Source organism: Lepidochelys kempii, chromosome 2, assembly GCF_965140265.1.
Source record: "Lepidochelys kempii isolate rLepKem1 chromosome 2, rLepKem1.hap2, whole genome shotgun sequence".
NCBI lineage: Eukaryota > Metazoa > Chordata > Testudines > Cheloniidae > Lepidochelys > Lepidochelys kempii.
In genome coordinates, this window is record NC_133257.1 from 263,185,666 (window position 1) to 263,197,970 (window position 12,305).

At 49.3% G+C, this 12,305-nt stretch overlaps 1 protein-coding gene and 1 pseudogene across 1 annotated transcript in view; both read left to right on the plus strand.

Moving 5' to 3' along the window:
• Positions 1-12,305, plus strand: part of WNT9A (Wnt family member 9A) — a 70,005-nt gene that overhangs the window by 14,008 nt on the left and 43,692 nt on the right. The gene's annotated exons all lie outside the window — the stretch shown is intronic.
• On the plus strand, positions 6,314-6,746 carry LOC140907948 (small ribosomal subunit protein uS12-like; annotated as a pseudogene).

Here is a 12,305-nt window from a genome sequence, read left to right on the forward strand (position 1 = left end):
CTTTTTCATAACTGCAGGCAGATCCCAGACAGCCCACAGGCAACATAACCCCTCCCAATACACCACCCTGACTTGGCCCACCAAGATCCCTTCTATAAGACGCAGCTGTTGCATTCAGGCTCATAGGTAGCATGGCATCAAGTTGGCATGTGCTTCCCTGGCTTCGCTTGAATAGGCGCTACTAGCTTCCAGTCTTGTATGTTGGCCCTAGGGATCCAAAATCTCATTAGACTGGGTCTGTGTGGGCCAGGACCGAGGTGAAAACCCTTCTAGGGAGAGCATAAGATGGACCAAACAAGGGTTTGAGTGGGTTGGTCTCAGTGCAGTGTAACTTCTCCTGCATCCTTCTCGTTTCTCCCCAGCTAGTCCTCCAGTCCAGTGTACTACAAATTGCCCAGGGTGAAGAACCCAATGAGAGCATATACCCTTGAGGAAATCTAGTCTCCTGACTGGTTAGGTACCATCCCACAGGCTTGGGTGGAGGCAAGGTTCTCAGAGCTAGGGGAAAGGAGCAGGCTGCAACTTGCGTTCTTGCACAGACTAGTCTCAAAACTCAGGCACATAGCAAGTGTGCGTCTCTAAAGGAATCGAACACTGATCTTGTAGGCACTTACTCGGCACAGATGCCTACATTAGTGACTGCTTCTTGTTGTGTACACACCAACTCTACTGGTACCTGAAACTTTTGGGTCTTGGTATTCTGAGGGGTAAATTCTGCCCTTATCTACCATATGCCCATGCAGCTCCCACTTATGTCAATGGGAGTTGTGGGTGTAGCCAAGGTTAGCACTTTGCTCTCACACACGTTTAAAGACAACTGCAAGACCAGCAATGGTGTCACCAAGTGTATTAAAATCAGCCTGCTCTCTGCAATGAGTGCAGAAATGCTCCCATGTGGAGGGTACTGACCAGGAGGAGGAAATGGGGATGGTTGAGATGGTAGGTGTGGTCTGGAGAGCTGACCACTGAGCTCTTATGCTCAATCACAGAGAACTTGCTCAAGACTGTCTCCAGAAATTACTGCTTGGCTCTCTTCTGGAAGAAGCCCCACCACATGTTAGGCTACTAGACTTGCTGTTCTAGACCTAGATTCATAGATGGTTTGGGGTTGCTTAAGGTTGAAAAGACTAGATCACCACAACGGGTCTGATCTTCTGCATAACACAGGCCCTAGGAGTAAATTCAGGGAAGTCCTATGTGAACTAAAGTGATCTCTTTGGAAATTTTAAATCAAGATTGGATTTTTTCTAATGGTGGACTTGATGGCATCTGGACAAGAGGATGCAGCATTAAAATTCTTGATCAGTGTCATGAACTGGTTCCACTTATTCCTGAAGTCACTTGCCTATGCTTTATTCCAAGCATGGAGCTGCAGATGGGTTCCAGAATGACAACCCACAACATACCTGTCTCTGTGGCTTTTGTTTGCTATTCCTGTTTTGTATTTACAGTAGCACCTGGAAGCTTTGGCTGTGATCAGTTCTGACTGCAAGGCAAAGTAGTCTTCACCCCAAAGAGTTTGCAATCTAAATAGACAAGCTCAATATAGAGAGGGGACATGGAAGCACTGGAGTTAACTACCTGACACTAAAAATAGGTCCACAGCATTGCTGGGAACAAAACCAGGTCTTCTGATGACCAGTGCCAGAGGGAATGAACAGAACAGGTAATCCTCAAATGATCCATCCTCTGTCACCCATTTCCCAGCTTCTGGCAAACAGAGGCTAGGGACACCATTCCTGCCCATCTTGGCTAATAGCCATTGATGGACATATCCTCCATGAATTTATCTAGTTTTGTTGAACCCTGTTATGGTCTTGGCCTTCCTAGCATCCTCTGGCAAGGAGTTCCACAAGTTGACTGTGCGTTGTGACTATCTACTACCTATGCAGCCCTCCTCTTAGTGCATGGTAATATGGGATTATATTTCATTGCATGAGCCCCTGCTGTGGATTGGGCAGATTGGATCCACAGTCAGCTGCCCTCATTCTGCCACAAGAGGGCACACTCAGATACATAAAGAGCAACTAGACTGGAATCCCCATCTCTGGCATGCTTTTGTTCTCAGGCATGTGGATTGCCAATGTGTAATAAAGCTTGCACTGAAGTCTGAGGAATGGGGCTGAAGGAGGAGGTGACATGGAGCTAAATGATGGCTTTGAAGCCTCAAACTCCTTCTGAAGACCTGAAGCCACATGGGCTGGCTAGCTAAATCCCCAGTGATCTTCTACATTCCTGGCCAGGTGCCTCTTGTGGCCTGGACCTTCAGTGAAGCACCTCACAATAGTATGTGGCTATAGAATGAGGAGCAGTCAAAAGCAGTCCAGAGGTCTAGGAGGGGAGCAGGGGTAGAATTTGCTTTGAAGTGCCCCTCCTCCCCAATCAGTAAAGAATTCCAAGACCAGTAACCACAGATCAGGCTTCCAATGGGTCTAAGTGCTGCTTGGCATGAATGCATTGCAGGCTAGAGCAAAAACAGTCTCCTGCAGCAAGAATAAATCCTGCACTTGTTCTGTAGGACAGCATTGTCTCAGCTTGTTACTGCCTTGCACCAGCTGTCATTTTTGTCCTCCACAAAGGCAGTATTTAGCAATCAGACTGCTTGAGCCCTCCTGCTGTCTGACCAGGTGACACTCTAAGACCCCAGAAGATATGTGCGTGCATGCTTGCCCTGTTGGTCTTTTTATGGGACTGTTGCTGGTGGGTTGTACTTGGTCAATTGTTGACCGATCTAAACTTGCCTTCCCTAAAACCAAGTGAGATTAGACCTCTGACTGTCCTTCCTCATTTAAGACCCTGCATTGGGACTCTGGAGATCTGGGTTTAGTTCCTGGCTCTGACACAGTCTGTGACCTCTGGCAAGTTACTTAGAATTCTTGTTTTACAAGAGTTTCTTGTGTACTGAAGACTTTAAGCCCTCCTGATCAGGAACTCCTATTAAGCATATCTAATGCTCCTTGCACAGAGCTCTGATCTTCATTGAGACTTCTGAGTGCTACTGGAATATAAATGTCTTGCTGGTCATAGTTCTCCCTCTCCCCCCTGCAAAACAGAAGCCTGCTGCTTGCAGACTGGAGCTACTGTTCCCATTGCAGCATCTAAAGGAATGCCAAGAAACACCAAAAGAATGATCGATTGATCATGTAGCCTAAGCCAACAAAGCTGGAATCTTCCCCCAGCGTTGTCCCAAGGTGTTTGGCCTTGCATCAAGTCTGATGCTTAGAGCTTCATCTGCTGGGGTGTAGCAATGTACCTACTGTGACAAAGTTCCTCCTCCTACCTTGGTGGGTCTTGCGCTTATTGGCAGATTTTTGCTCACCTTGGAGCTTCACAGCATCCCTCAGTTTGGCCATTTTCATGAACCCACGGTCCAGGTCAACTCCTCCAGTGTCTCCCCAGGAGTTGGGGGGGAACCCGGGCCCACCCTCTACTCTGGGTTCCAGCCCAGGGCCCTGTGGAATGCAGCTGTCTAGAGTGCCTCCTGAAACAGCTGTGTGACAGATGCAACTCCCTAGGCTACTTCCCCATGGCCTCCTCCCAACACCACCTTTATCCTCACCATAGGACCTTCCTCCTGGTGTCTGATAATGCTTGTACTCCTCAGTCCTCCAACAGTCCACATTCTCACTCTCAGCTCCTAGTGCCTCTTGCTCCCCACCCCTCACTCACACCACAAACTGAAGTGAGCTCCTTTTTAAACCCAGGTGCCCTGATTAGCCTGCCTTAATTGATTCTAACAGCTTCTTGATTGGCTGCAGGTGTTTGTCTTGTCTCCAGAAGGTTCCTGATTGTTCTGGAACATTCCCTGTTACCTTACCCAGGGAAAAGGGACCTACTTAACCTGGGGCTAATATATCTGCCTTCTATTACTCTCCTGTAGCCATCTGGCTCGACCCTGTCACATTACTTACAGCACAACATATGGCTGCAATGATGGAGATGAATGTCCAGTGTGCCTGGTGCTAAAACAAGCCTTGGCTTAGGCAAGAGCTACTGTCCCCTGCCTGAGCTCCTTTATTTAGATATCTTAAATTTGAAGGATGGAGAATGAAGAAATCTGACCAATGCAATGGAAACCTTCAATTCTCTTCAGTCCCATGAGGAGAATAATAGTTTCAGACTGTAGCTAGGAATGAACTTCAGTTGTACACTGCCTAGCCCAGCCAGGAATTCTAGCCAGGAAAAATATCAACAGTTCCATTAAAAAGTCTGCTGGTTTGCTAAAGTAGTGAAATAAACATACCTGTAGGCACAACAGGCTGAACCACACAGGAAACTTTAACTAGAATGAACAGACACAGATGTACTCCTTCTTTCCCTGAATATCTACCAGATAAAAACACTGGGCTTGAGTGGTAATATGTAGATCAAACAGCAGCCATGTGGATTATTAGTAGTGGAAGAACTCGTTCAGATCAAAATGAGAAGGGCTCAAATGCACACTCTAGAAGCAAAACTAAAACTCAGTCTAGTTTTGTTACCTTCCAGCTTCATGCTACTGTATTTGGCAAATTCCATCTGGAACTAGAAGGGCCATAATGACCAGCAAGAGGCTTTAGGTAACTGGTTTTCTGGCACAGAGTTTTACTAACTTGGTGGTGGTCTAAATTGGATTTTGCAGTTTAGGTCCATCTGGGCAGTATTTCCAGCCCAATTCTGTAGAGTTGGGACTTCAAAAGCACTTTCAGTGGCCATAAAGATTTGGTATCTTGTTCTATCTTACCTCTGCTGCTAGGCAGTAATGCCCAATGTGTTTCTAGAGCATTCCCTATTTACTGGGCATGTGCAGGGCTGAATTCTTCCAGTTCCATCACAGTTTGGGTCTAGGTTTGTCGAAGGCTTGAACCTTGCTTCATTTTAAAGGCTGTAGGTAGAACCTGCAATCCTACAAATGCAGCAGGCAGTCTCTGAAATTTGGACCAGTCCTCCGCTTGAGGGTTGGTAGACAAGTCAGGCATGAGGGACAAAAGAGATGGGAATTTCTCTGAAAGAAAACCAGCCAGCACAAATCTAGCATCCAAATGACTGGCCTGTGGGGTAGAGAATAACGTGTACTCTGCAAGTGAGTAGTTTCGATCTCCTGGAGCCTGTAACCCACTAAGATTTTTGTGGGGAGGGAGTTTTCATAGAACTACTGCTACCCTCATGGAGGGGGATGACCTACCGAAGGCTGCATTGCAAATGTGTCCTGCATGGAGGAGAGGCTAAAGCAGTAGTGAAATAAGCTCCCATGAAGTTCCCAACCCCCAAGCAGACTTGTGTATAACATTACAGGCAAAGTGATCTACCTACTGCAAGTTCAGTAGATTTCCTCCTCTTCAACCCCCTCACCCCCCTTCATACACCTCTAGATGTGGACAATGTCATCAGATTTGTTCAGCTAGGAAATCTTTCTACAAACGTGATGCCTAATGAGTTAAATGTCGCCATACCAAAGCAGTGCCTAAAAATTAAATGGGGGTGTGGTGTGGGTTTTTTGGAGGTGTTCAGTCTCCTCTTGCATTCCCATGTTATTACATTCTTGTCTTTTTCTTCTCTCCCCCCTCCCCCAACCCTGCATGCATCCTTTTGGCCATGCTACTTGCTTTTTCACTTAAATCCAGGGCAGCAGGACAGTGTCACTTTTCTCTGCGGCTTTAACCCACTGGAGTACAGTGAGCAGCTCCAATAACCACACTGGGCCCCTCATGAGCTAGGTATCCCAAATAAACTGCAAGTGGCGGTACCATGAAAAGGAACCCTCCTCACTTGTTAGTGGTTAGCCCTTGTTGTGGTTTACTCTGGTTCTTTGCTTCAGACAGCTGGAGTGAGGGAATGAGACTTCATTCCCCAGTCTTTCAGTAAGATTTAAGGGGGGCTGGGAGAGAGAATCCTGTCAGGCATGGGGCAAGTTAATGTCCACTTTTCTGGGGTCTAACTTCACCTGTCCCAAACCAACCTCCAGTATTAACACCCCCTCAAAAAAAAGTGTCTATGGAAACCTGAACTCCTCTCAATCTGGGAGAGGTGTTGGCACATGATGTGGGAGACTTTTTTCTCTTCCTAATCTTGGCATGGGTTTAAATTCAGAAGCCTCTTCTGAGATGCAGGTCTGAAGTCTCAAGAGACAAACCATGTCCCTTAAGTTGATGGCTGTGATGTGAAGGGCAAGAGTGAAAGACTGAGGTTTTCAGAGCAGCCCTCTTCATAAGGAGGCTTAGTTTCCTGATGTCTGTCATTGCAAAAGATGGGATCTTACTTAAAAATCCAGCCACCCACCTCCCCTGTGCTCTAGAGACAGCTGCCTGGGTAGAACAGCCTGCCCGGCAGCACAATGGGTAAGTGCCGGGGGCTTCATCCCACTAGTAAGCTTTGCTGCCACCAACAGGATCAGAAATGGCACGACCCACAATACAAGAAGGCCCACTTGAGTACTGCCCTGAAAGCCAACCCCTTTGGAGGAGCTTCCCATGCAAAGGGAATTGTTCTTGGAAAAAGCTGGTGTAGAGACTAAGCAGCCCAATTCAGCCATCAGGAAATGTGTCAGAGTCCAGCTGATCAAGAACAGCAAGAAACTAGCAGCCTTTGTTCCTAATGACAGTTGCTTGAACCTCAATGAGGAAACTACTGAAGTTCTGGTTGCCAGCTTTGGCCGGAAGGGATTCCCAGTGTCCACTTCAAGGTTGTCAAAGTAGCCAGTGTTTCTCTTAGCCTTGTACAAAGGCAAGGAAGAGACCACGGTCATGAATTCCTGTCATGCCATCTAAGCTACTAATAAACTTCAGGTTGATTTTAAAAAACGAACAACCAAAACATTGAAAATTCCTTGCAGGTGGGCTGTTCTGGGAACAGCCCGTGAGGTTATTCATAGCACTCTGCCTTGTTTCGATGTTCAAAGGGTAGGTGGCAGCAAAGCAGTTGAGAAAGTGTTAAAACCTGTGACTGAAATGTCTGCAATCCTCATTGCTACTGTTCCTTCAGCCTGCCAGAACTAGGGTGACCAGACGTCTTGTTTTTTAAAGGGGTGGTTCCATATTTAAGCCCTCCTGCAGGTGTCCTGACTTTTTCTTTAAAAAGGGGAAATTGTTCCATATTTTCTTTCCCCCTCTTCTTCTCTTCCCCCCTCCCCCATCAGTACTAGCAGGTCCTGCTGCTGGTCAGATCCCTGCTCGCCAGTTGCCCACGCACCAGCGCGGGGGCTGAGGGGTGTGTGTGTGTGTGTGCAAGGCTGGTGGCGACACAAAGATGCAGGGCCAGCCGCTCCCCATACTGGTCCGTCAGCACAGCCCCTGCTGCGTGCTGGCTCTTGGCCAGCAGGGCCCCATCCTGTTTCCAACCAGCATGAGCTGCGGTGGCTGGTAAGGGCAGGAGACAGCCAGTTACATGTCGCCTCTTCTGCCCCCACACTGGCCCTTTATGTGCTCCCCCTTCTCGCTGTCCTCTCCCTTCTTTGCCCCTTCACCCGCCCCACTACTCCTCCATATTCTCCCCCCGCCCCCCACAGGTGCATCCTGCTCCCAGCACACTGCAGAGAACCAGCCCCAGGTCAGAGCACTTCCTCCCCCCACCCCCCCGCCTCTAGCTGGAGCTACACTCTGGGGGTGGTGGTAGGGGGAAGCTATTTCCAGTCAGTTTGTGCCTCTCTTCCTCCCCTGCTGAGCCACCTCTCTGGCTGGGTTCACGGAAGCCCCTGCAGTCCAGTTCCTTGGGCCCTGGTGCACAATGCATCTTGAGGCTTAACCCCTTCCTGCCCACGCTGTAGCCAGGGCACAAGAGGCAGCTGTTGGGTTACATCTGTGGCCAGCAGCAGCCTGGAGTTGTTAGCTGCCTTTTGACATTGTGCAGGCAGGGACAAGCCGCTTCCAGCCATAGGGGAGCAGAGTGAGGGGGGTGACTGGGAGGGGAGAAGAGATGAGCTCTGCAAAGACACTGGCCAGGTCCTCCCTCCCCTGCAGCTGGAAGCAGGTCCTGGCCCTTCCCTCCCGCAAAGTGCTGAAAGGCTGCTGCTGGTCACATTCTGGTGTGAACCCTGGCAGAAATCTGGGGAGGAGGGTATGTGCCCACTGCCCCGCACCACACATGTTGCCTTGAAGATGTGGTACCAGGAGAGGCAAGTCTGTCCCAGGGGCCTAGCCAGGCATGGAGGGCAGAGAGCACCGGGCAGGGAGGGTTGGGTCAGTCAGTCACCCCTGGTGTGTGTCCTCTCCCTGTGCAAACCATAAAGCCTTAAAGATAAGAAGGTAAATAAAAAATGAATCCAACTACACAGGATTTCTTTTTAACACTGGCTCAGTCAACTTAATGTTAGTTTGAATGTTTGTACTGCATAGTTCTGATTTTTTGCTGTTGAACTCGCTTAATATGAGTAATCTGACCAGGTGGCCCATATTCAGCATGGGGAAATAAGGTCCCCCTAGCCAGAACTGAGGTTTATTTCGCCAGTAGTTCTGTCGCCTTCCAATTTCCCATCTCTTCCCTCCTATCTCAATTCCTGTACTTGGTTCAGCACTATTTAAGAAATACATGGACCATTTGGGTGCTCATAGGAGCAGTTGACCATTTCACAGGCTCTCTTTCTGGGAACAAACCTACAGTTTGCTTTGCTCAAACTTTTCATCTTTCTAAAGAGCCTGCTGTGGGCATGACATGCCAGAGAGACTGTAACAGACCTTGAACAAGTAAGTCAAACATTCCATTGTTACCCTCTCCTGGAGCCTTGAGTTGCCTCTACATGGTGGTCTTTGCAAAGCAATGACTCTAATCTTTTGAGGAATCTGCTACATGACCACCATTGAGGTGTTGCTTATTCAGATGGAGGGGTGGATGAGGTTACATTATGGGCGGTCTCTTTATTCAGGCTTCAAGAATTGTTCTGATTCTGGCCAACCTCTTGCTATGGAAGTTCTTGTAACTTTTTGTCAATTTTCTTGACCATGTGCATAGCATGACTTAAGAAGCTTTTGGCTTCAGGGGGTTGAAATTCCTTGGTGGGACTCGTCAGTACAGAAATGGGTGGGTAAACATGGTCATGTACGTACATAGCTGCCTGGGTGGGTGACTGTGTGTTTTTGTTGGTTGTGTTCAAAGCTTCTGAAGCTCTTCAGTTACTATAAACAATAGTACCACAAATGTTCATTTTGCAGCATTGTTGTAGCTGTGTTCTCTCATATGCTGGGACCAAGGTGGGTGAAGTAATATCTCTTACTGGACCAACTTCTTGGTCAAAGAGACAAGCTTTTGAGCACCACAGCACTCAAGGCTTCTAATCTGTCCCATAGGGTTAGATTTACATGGATCTCCTACCTACAGGCCACCACAATAGGTGGAAACCCAGGGGCAAAGATTGATGCTCCTTGCAAGCAACAGACTGATGCTTGGCCTTTCATTCCCAGCTCCCAAGTTGTCCAGTCTTAGCAACCAGCTCCCAGGTAGGCACCTCCAGCCTGCTGCTCCTGTGCAGTCAGCCTCCGTTCCCTCCTGAGCCAAGCCCTCCTACAATACTCAAGAGCTTATGAAGGGAGAGGCAGCCATTTCAATTGATACTCCTTGCATAGCAGGGAGAAAACTGAACCATTTGTGTCTGGAGATGGCCCTGCCAGAGCTGAAGCAGAGCAGTGGAGCAATATGGGGACATCTTAAGCAGCAGTGTCTACTGTGCAAGACAGGAGTGATGGTGTACAGAACCTTGTGGCTGACTCCTTAATTTATGGCATGGGGTTCACTGCTTAAGCACATGCAAGCTGACATCTGCCTGCTCCCACTAGAGATGGTGAAAGGCTGTCTTCTTGTAAGCAGGGGAATAGTCCCGCTATTGTGGGGAACTTTCCTGGCTTCTGCACTACACCAGTGAAATGGGCTAGCAAAAGGATCTGAGGACTCCCCTTCCACTCTCCTGTCTGGCAGAGTCCTCATAACCCCAACAAGGCTGGGCCCAGGATTCCTGGGGGGCTTGACCCCCAACCCTGCTGTGGTCACCTAGGACAGGGGCTAGAGTGTCCCCGCTCCAGGGTACTCTCTCTGCACTGGGCCCTTCTCTGACCATTACATGCAAGTTAAAGCAAATGCAAGTTATTTAATCAACAATTAATTTTAAAAAGAATAAGGAATGAGATAGGTTAAAGGAAACCCATCACACCGCTCTGTGGCAGGGAACATCACAAACAGTGTCTGTGGAAAATCCAGGCAGTTCAGTCTGTTTCTTGTAAGTCCCAGGTCTTCTGCTCCGGCCCTGGCTGTGCTGCAGGGATGCCGTGGGTTGGACACTTGCTCTGGTGGTGGCCACACACTCTCAGGCTCCAAGTGGTAGGACTCTTCTTCCCAGTGTCGCCCCCACCCTGTTGGAGTTATGATCCAAGCCTGGCCTGCAGAGCCTCTTGGCTGAGGCGTCTCCCTGTGCTGGGCCCACTGCCCAGGGTCCCCCCTCGCTCTCCCCAGCTGCTCACCGCACCCAGCTCCGGACTGCTCCAGCCCCAGCTGCACCACTCAGTCTCTGCACAGCTGCTGCTCTGCCTCCAGCTCCCTGGGCTGCTTCTTTGGCCCCTCTGCCTCTGGTTGCCGCAGCTCTTCTCCCAGGACAGGTCTGCTCTGCAGGCTGCTTCTGTGACTCTGCTCCCAGCACTGACCTGCTTCCTGGGCTGCTTTCCTGGCCCCTCTGGCTCTGGTTGCTGCAGCTCTCCTCCCAGGGCAAGTCTGCTCTCTCTGGGCTGTGCCTCTGGCTTTGGGGCTGCAGCTCTGCTCCCAGGACAGGGTCTGCTCTCACTGGATCTGGCACAGCTCTGCTCCCCAGCTCAGCTTGCACCCCTGCTTTCTCCTTAGCTCAGCTCCACTCTTGTCTAACCCAGGCAAATCCAGCTCACACAAAGGACAGGACCTCCCTGGCCTCCTGACTCTCTGATTAGCCTGCTTGCCCGGTCATTCAGGCTGACCTGGAGCATTGGCCTCTCCTCATTGTTCCTGGGGGCTGTCTGTCTCAGGGTCCTGATTCCCCATCAACCCTTCCCTCTTTTTTTAGTACTGGGAGCTAGCAACTAAAACACCCCCCACTGAATGTTAGTAAGGGGGGAAACAGTCCCCTTACATTCTGCAGGTTGACACACTCCAGTAGCTGCTAGCTAGCAAGCTGTGGTCTCTGGTTGCATTACCATGCAACAGCACATGTATTACATGGCGGGAGGTGCATCCCTGTCTCAACACTGTGCTAAAGCCAATGAGGTGGTCAAACTGAAGTTGGCACAAGAGCCCTGGGAGAGAGGAGTTGCTTTCTGGGCTCCAGGCACCTCACGTGGATCATGGTTACAAAGGACCAGAACATCTGCGGTTTGGTAGTTCCCGTGCTGTTCTTAGCACCGCAGCCTGGGCTCTAGTCCGAGACTTGGTGCTGTGGGTTTTTTGTTGCAATATAAAGTACCCTCAGTGTCTTGGGATCCTTCCTTACCAAAGGGTGGAATCTCTTTAGAGCAGGGACTTTCTTGGTTCTTTACCTAACAGAACAGGCCCACCAGTCCTGATTGCACTAGAAGTAAAACCTTGTAGCTAGGAATTTGTGTGCTCAAACTTCACTCTAAGCTAACACAAATTTTTAAGAACTCTATTTCCTGTCTTCCTGACACTACTGCTGGAGGCAGTGGCTGACTCCTGCAACCCCTTGGGATATGCATGCACAGAAATGATCCGTGATCTTGAGGTTACCTCCTGAGTGTAGCTGGAGTAAGACTCTATTTCTCCCCCTTCCCCCTAACTCCAGAGACATCTAGTGGGTAGCCACGTGCCAGTCATCACTCTTCTGACCCCGCCCCCAGCACCTCCTTTCCATCTTTAGCACCTGTCACCAACCCAGCTCCATAGGGACTGCTGTGAAATAGCTTGACTATGGTATGTGGGGTGGGGTGGAGGAAACAAAGTGGAATAGAATCTTTGTTGGGTTGGAGTGTTAGGTTTACAAGCACTGGACTAATGGAGTGATTCACCCAGCATCTATGTAGATAGCAGTCTGGATTCCTTTTTGTACACTATACTTGCAGTGAGGGTGAAGGGGGACACTTGTACTTTGAGATGAAGCTGCAATCTGACTGGGAATACTAACTAAACTGTGGCTCCTCTTACTTCATAGGGTATGTCCTGTTGTCCCACTACTGACCTCAACTCCAGCTGCAAAATGACCTGCTTTTTGCAAGAAAGGAGCAGGCTGGAATCCATAGAGTTCAGGTGGGGACTCCTTAATGATGTGCAGATGGCTTAGTGAGTGAGAGGAAAGCCTGACCCCGTTCAGGTCCTTTCATCCCAGGCTCTTGACCTCTCCCACCTTGGGGAGACGGGGTGAGGGGGGA